Consider the following 6,775-nt stretch of genomic DNA (forward strand, 5'->3'; position numbering starts at 1 on the left):
GTCAATAGTTCCCCGGAAAGTAAAGGGGAGAATGGGGTAGGTCATTGAAACAGATGACCATTTTTTGAAAGGCAGAAGAAAGAAAGTGGAAAAAAAGTGGAAAAAAAAAATCCCACCCGCCGGGAATTTTTTTCTCTACTTTCTTTCAGTCTTTCAAAAACTGTTCATCTGTTTCAATGACTTACTCTATTCCCCCCTTTATAACACTGAAATCTTCTTATCCTGTACTCTGTTTGATTGATTGTAGCGTTTAAACGCGCCGACGCAACGCAGGCGATGAGGCGCGCCATAGTGGAGGCTTCGTATTAATTTTGACCACCTGTTGATCTTTAACGTGAGCCGAAATCTCGAACACATGGGCGGTTTTGCGTATCGCCTGCACCAGAAAAGCGGCTGCCGCGACCAGGAATCGAACCCGCGTCCTCGTGCCCAGCAGCAGAACGCCTTAGCCACTGAGCCATCGCGGCGGGTACCCCTTATTCTGAAGAAAGGGGTCCTCTTCCTGAAACGTCAGTAATTTTTTTATTGTGTGATGTTTTTCTCGTGTCTCGTGTGTCTCTGTCTTTATTTACCTTATTTTGTCGCGCTTTTTGCGACTTTTTTGTGCTTCCCGGATTATATATATATATATATATATATATATATATATATATAATATATATATAGATATATATATATATATATATATATATATAATATATATATATATATATATATATATATATATATATATATGTGTGTGTGTGTGTGTCTGTGTGTGTGTGTGTGTGTCTAGAAATAAGGGTTGGCAGTCAAGAAAACCTCGGAAAGCAAAGGGGAGAATCCGGCGGGCATTTTTTCTACATTTTTTTTTCTATCTTTCCAAATTGTTTATCTGTTTCAATGACCTACCACATTCTCCCCCTTTGTTTTCCGATGTTTTCTTGACTGCCAACCCTTATTCTATATATATATATATATATATATATATATATATATATAGAGAGAGAGAGAGAGAGAGAGAGAGAGCGAATCAGAAAATGGGAAATGAGGGGCTCCGTGAAATAAGACAGAAAATAAGGGTTGGCAGTCAAGAAAACCTCGGAAAGCAAAGGGGAGGTTGTGGTGGGTCATAGAAAGAGATGAAGAATTTTTTGAGTCAGAAAGAAATAGCGTTTACGTATCATTGGCGCAGCCCACACACCTGAATGTGGCTCGCACTTAGGCCCAAATGAACAAAAACATTTTGTTGGAATATTTATTATATCTAATAGCGTACACAGCGTGTTCCGCGCCTTGCACATGGGTTTCCAGCAAATGGTTTCCAAGCTGCAGTGCACGTGCTCTCTAAGCGCTTAGTGTTCAACTTAAACTGGGGTCCTGCCGACCGCATTCTAAACATGCAGAAATAGTAATGCAGGTATTCCAGCGCTCATAATGCACTGCATATACGAAAGTAACAAGTATACAAAGAAACCTCAGCACTTTGTAAGATGTGAACGCGAAACCATTTGCCGAGCGGATAAGCCGGTATTGTCAGCGCCACCGAATGTTGCAGTTGACTGCTGCGTAACTTCGGCGGTAGCGGGGCGAGAGCCAACCTCGGCGCGGCGCGTTCTGAAGTCACGTGTCCTCAAAGTATGATCATCATCACCATCATCTTCATCATCATTTTCTCTTTGTGTCTTTTTCTTCTTCTCTCTGTTACTACGACAAATTGCCGAGGCCAATCGCCCTTGTTAATCCTACACATCTAGTGACGAGTCAAGCAACGTCAAACTCAGTGCGCGTGATGCTGCGGGCACCAGTTGACGAGGTTAGCTCTCAAGGCGTAACTTTAGGCCTTATGTTAGGCTGGCACATACCCGCGTTCGCATCGCCGCCATCTGCCATCTGTTGAAGCACAGCCATTCGATCGCAGGTTTCGGTGAATGCCGCATTATGGCCACACTGCTGCATACAATACAAAGAGGACATTTAGCGGACACGTGCTTCGCTACTCACCTGATTGCAAGTTCGGCAATTAGCAAGCTTAAGGTCTTCATGTAGACCTCACTACATGTCTCTAACACATGATTAAAAGTAGGAGGTGCTGTGCCAGAGCCCCCAGCGCATTTTCGTTGCACGGGACGACGCGCCAAGAGCGGGGCCGATTCACGCCTCGTCCAAACTAGACCAAACCGCCCGCAGCCGACAGGCCCAAACATGCACCGCCACAGAGTCTCCTCTCCCTTTTCCGTCGCGACGGCTTGGCCGAATCATGCATCGGGTGAACGACCGGCAACCGACATGCCGCTGCTTGCCTGGAGGCGGCTTCGCGGAGACGGCGACGGTGTCGCGCTCCCTTTCCTCAACGGGGCGGCTCGGCTGACGCAACCGCTTCGCCTTCGGCCATCCAGAGTCTTGATTTGGACGATTCAAACTTCTCGGGGCGGCAACGGACTTCCGGGGGTATAAAAACCCGCCCGGAGGCACTTATCGTCGGCATTCTTCGGCGGCACTTTTCGCACGCACCGAGTGGAGAGGTGCTGTCGCTTCTGTGCGAGCCATGTAACGCTGTTGTTACCCTTGTACATACTGTACATAAATGTTGCTTCAACTTTTTGTCGGCTCGAGAACTTCATCGCTCTGCTCTGTGCCGTGTCAATAGCAGACGGAGCAAGGGAACGTCGCTACCTTGGTAACTGCGGTGGGATGCCCAGTCCCAAAAGTGGTGGCTGCGGTGAGAGGCCCCAATCCCAACCGAGGTGACAGCGTCGGGATGGCTGATTCCCAACTACGGTGACAAGCTGGGATACCCAGTCCTAAGAGAGACCACAATGCATTCACTAGGTCCACCTTCGCTGAATTAACGCCAGCGAGCTTTAATGGTGCTGGTTTACATGCTCTCCTCACGTTCGAGAAGTCCCGAGTTCTGTTCTCACCCAGACCAAAATTTGTGCGGTTTTCTTTTCGGCTGAATTTTTATATTATTGCTCTAGCGCTGCCGGCCATTTTGTGGGGTATCTTTTGGTCCAAAAATCGGGTATAACTAGCACTGTCGCATTTTTTTTTTTCCACGGAACACCGTTGTGGATTCTGATCGAAAAGATTTATATAAGAAGTTCAAGAAGGCGATTCGCCCATTCGATTCTCCCAAGCGATTCGCCCATCCATTGCCCTGAACGCGAGTACAGCTCTGTCAGGCCTGGCTGCGAAAAGGCAAAGAAGTAAAAAGCTGAGACAGAAAGTTGGGCTAGTTGGTTATTACAAGAATACGTTTCGCTATAGCGAAAAAAGGACGAGGACGAATAAAGAAGCACGCGGGAATGGGGAACTTCATGTGTGCTTCTTTCTTCGTCCTCGTCTTCTTTGTTCAATTTATATGGAGATGTATTTAAAAAAAACACTCGAGTTCTCCTAGAGAAAGTCGTGAAGTGCATGAAATGAGAAAATTTACCTTACGACTGAGAAATTCAGCAAGCAAAACAATTTGGAATTCACCGCACGGGTCTTTGCCGGAGTGTGGAGGTGGAGGGGGGTTTGTGTCCAGCGCCAGGATCCCCCCCCCCCCCCCCCCTTTGGTCTGAGGACAGCGGCAGAATTCATTTAACCGTTGTGAAGGATACGATGTTGGTGGTGCACATAATTAGCAAATGACCGGCAGAAAGAGTGACCTACGAACAATGTAGCTGGCGTGATTGGGGCTGTTTCTTTGGATCGTAAAAACTTCAAGCTGAACTATTTCCAGGCATTTTGTGGATATTCTTCGTCAACCCCAGCTTTGCCAAAGGCGTGTGTTGTGATCGCAAATGCGACTGCTCCGGAACATAGCAATGCGGGAGATCACGCATTAACCTTGCAAAATGCGCGCCCTATCATGCGGAAAGGAACCGCAGCAAGAACGCCTACACGCGCGGAAAGGCGACTACTTAAAGTGAGGATTATTTTTCATGTGGAGCAGTGCCAAACGCGCGGTTGACTATGGCAAACACCAGGCAGCTGATAATTGCTGAAATAATGCGCTGATTGCTATAAGAGAAATTGGGCACAGCGCGGGATAAATATCCACGTCGTCCACGGGGAAGAAAGGGGTACCAGGCGCTCCGGTATGGATGGAGAGTGGGCTGGGGTCAGAAGGTCTCGAGCTGCTCTGTTGCCGAAAAATGGCTCAGCCCCTCCCCTCTTCCCCCCCCCCCCCCCCCCCCCCCCAATCCCAGCCGATTTTCGCACGATTCGACAAATCTTGTCTCTAAAATGCACAGGCAAAAAATACTGGCTGGGGTTGTCCAAAGCGCGAGGCCCAATACGAGTGAGTCATTTTGCGAGGACCCGACGATCACGGCTAATCGTTACTTATTTCCCAAATTGCATTGGCTCTTTTCTTCTTGTAACAATTGAACACATTACCATCACTAGAATTTTGCTGTTCCTGTAATGAGGGGTTAAAGTACGAGATTTCGGCGCACGTTAAAGACGCCCAGGCGGTCAAAATTAATTAGGAGCCATCCACTACAACGCGCCTCATCGCCTGCGTTGCGTCGGCGCGTTAAACCCAACAATCAATCAATGAGGGATAAAAAATTTTCGTTCCCATAATTGTATTCACGATATCGATTGTATCCCGCGTGAAGGCGCTTGCAAGTGCAGTTCGAGCGTCAAGCAGAAAGTACGATTGTTCTTGCCAACCAAACAAATGTTAACCTTAATATTAGATGGTGTAGGATGTTTCAAGCTAATAGAGCTGCTGCTTAAAATAAATGGTGTTTGATTCAAGATTCAGTCAGGGACAACCACTATTAAGAAAATTACTTATATCTGACTCGTGAAGCAAAAAAAAAAAAAAAAGAACGCACTGTTTTCTAGTACCCTAAATCATCATCGTCGTCGATTATCCTGAGCGGCCCATCTTAAAAGCCCTTTCGAAGCCTCTCAGAAGGAAGCAAGCGGTTTTTATGGGTCTCGGAAGTTAAGATAACCATGAAGTATCACGTAGACACTTGCTAATGAACGTAATAAAGTACTGTGCTAAATATATGTTGCGCCAGGCGCAACCAACCGAGTTTGAGGGCTGCGTGGCTCAGTAATACCAGATACTCCACCAGAAATCAAATTTTTCTCCTGTATGTAAGCTATTTCTACCGTTCTTATCATCACAGCCATCATTGGCACTTACGTTTTCTTCGAGCCCGGCGGCAACGGGTGATGTTCCCACTACTGTGGCGTGTCCGGTCGATTCTCACGAGTCACTCGGAGCACGAGTTGGCAGCTCTAGGAGAAGCAGCCTTCCTTTTGCGCTGGTCTAAGCGCTTTATAGTGGTCAGGAGCAACATCCTGGGCGTTTCTCTAGTGCCGTATTGAGTTCAGTATAGTTTATGAACTCTTTCTTTGAATGCTGGTGAACTTTGTGCGACTTGATTTGTAGCAGCCTGTTGCCCACCCCAAACAAGTTTTGTGCCGCATGTAAAATGACCATGTTACATGAAAACTTATTGGATAATTTTCTGTTCTTAGGGCAGCGCTGTTACGACTAGTCGCTGCGCCCTGATATGTGGGTTATAATAGATTCTCTTTAACCCCTCCCCCATCACCCGTTAAATTCCCGCACCCGAACAAACTGCTGCATCAGTGATATTCCCTCATTCCTATCCCGCTTGTGGATCTATTCTTCACTCGCAGTTTTTACATCTCTTCCCGCGGCTTATCTGGCTTCGGTGCAACTTGGGCGCACGTGTTGACAGCCCTTAGCATTCCAACTATTTTTTTAATTAGTGTCAGCATGTGCTCTACCCTAGTTTCCTCCGCCAGCCATGACGCGTGCTTTTGGTGTTTAGGCATTACGTAATTTCAAACATACGCATATAACAAAGACGTTTAGGGAGGGCTGTGCGCTGGTGCCGCAGGAACACTTCCAAGTGCCGTCCACCGCTGGCGCAGTGCCACGGACGGACTGGTTTTGCGCGCCCTTACGGTCGTGCCTGGAGTACTACGGCCATCTGCCGGCAACGCGTATAACTACAGAAGCGCGCCACTTTGCGAGCGTGTCCCCATGCGTGAAACCTTGTGCAGGGTTGGCACCGTTGGCAGCCAGGTCGCGCAAATGGGATGGGAGTGGGGAAAGCGAGGAAAAAAGAAATATAATGAATGGGAACGACGTTCGCGCAAAAAAATGTACAAATGATTGCCCCGAATAAGGGTACGCGGAGGGCGTGCGGCAATATTTTTACGAGAATATTTCATAATAACAAGTACTCAAATACGTCAATTGTTTAACCTGATAGCACTTCGAGTAGGAGCAGAAAATAATTGCCGATAACTGGAAAAAAAAAACCTTTCTCGGAGCACTCAAGTCTGCTTACGTGGTTAAAAACTTGTTTATTGCTACATCGTATTTTCATGAGTTACTCAGTCAGTCGGGCACTTCTATTTGAAGCTATAATTATACCACCATCACATGTATCAATCTCGCATGATACTGTATTTCGCGGTATGTGTAATGTTCACTATCTCAGCAGTATTACCCGGCCATCTTCCCTGCAGTAGCGAAAAAAGCCAAGCTTGTTGTTATGTTTGCATATCTTCGTGAACGGGGACAAAATAACAAGGGCGAACCGGGAGCTGCTTCGTCCTTCTTTCGTTTCCCCGTCGTGTTAGCACAGTTAGAAGTGTGCCTCTTCCCTCGATTGTTAAGAACTTGTGTGATTACTTTTATGAAGGCCAACCCATGATGGGTACTTGACAATAAATAAATATATAAAATGATACAAAGAAATTCGCAATAAGCGTATTACACTGCTTTTGCCTCCCTCAAATCCAC

The sequence above is a fragment of the Haemaphysalis longicornis genome, unplaced genomic scaffold (assembly GCF_048455015.1).
Source record: "Haemaphysalis longicornis isolate Haplotype H1 unplaced genomic scaffold, Haemaphysalis longicornis Haplotype H1 scaffold_1, whole genome shotgun sequence".
NCBI classification, from domain to species: Eukaryota; Metazoa; Arthropoda; class Arachnida; order Ixodida; family Ixodidae; genus Haemaphysalis; species Haemaphysalis longicornis.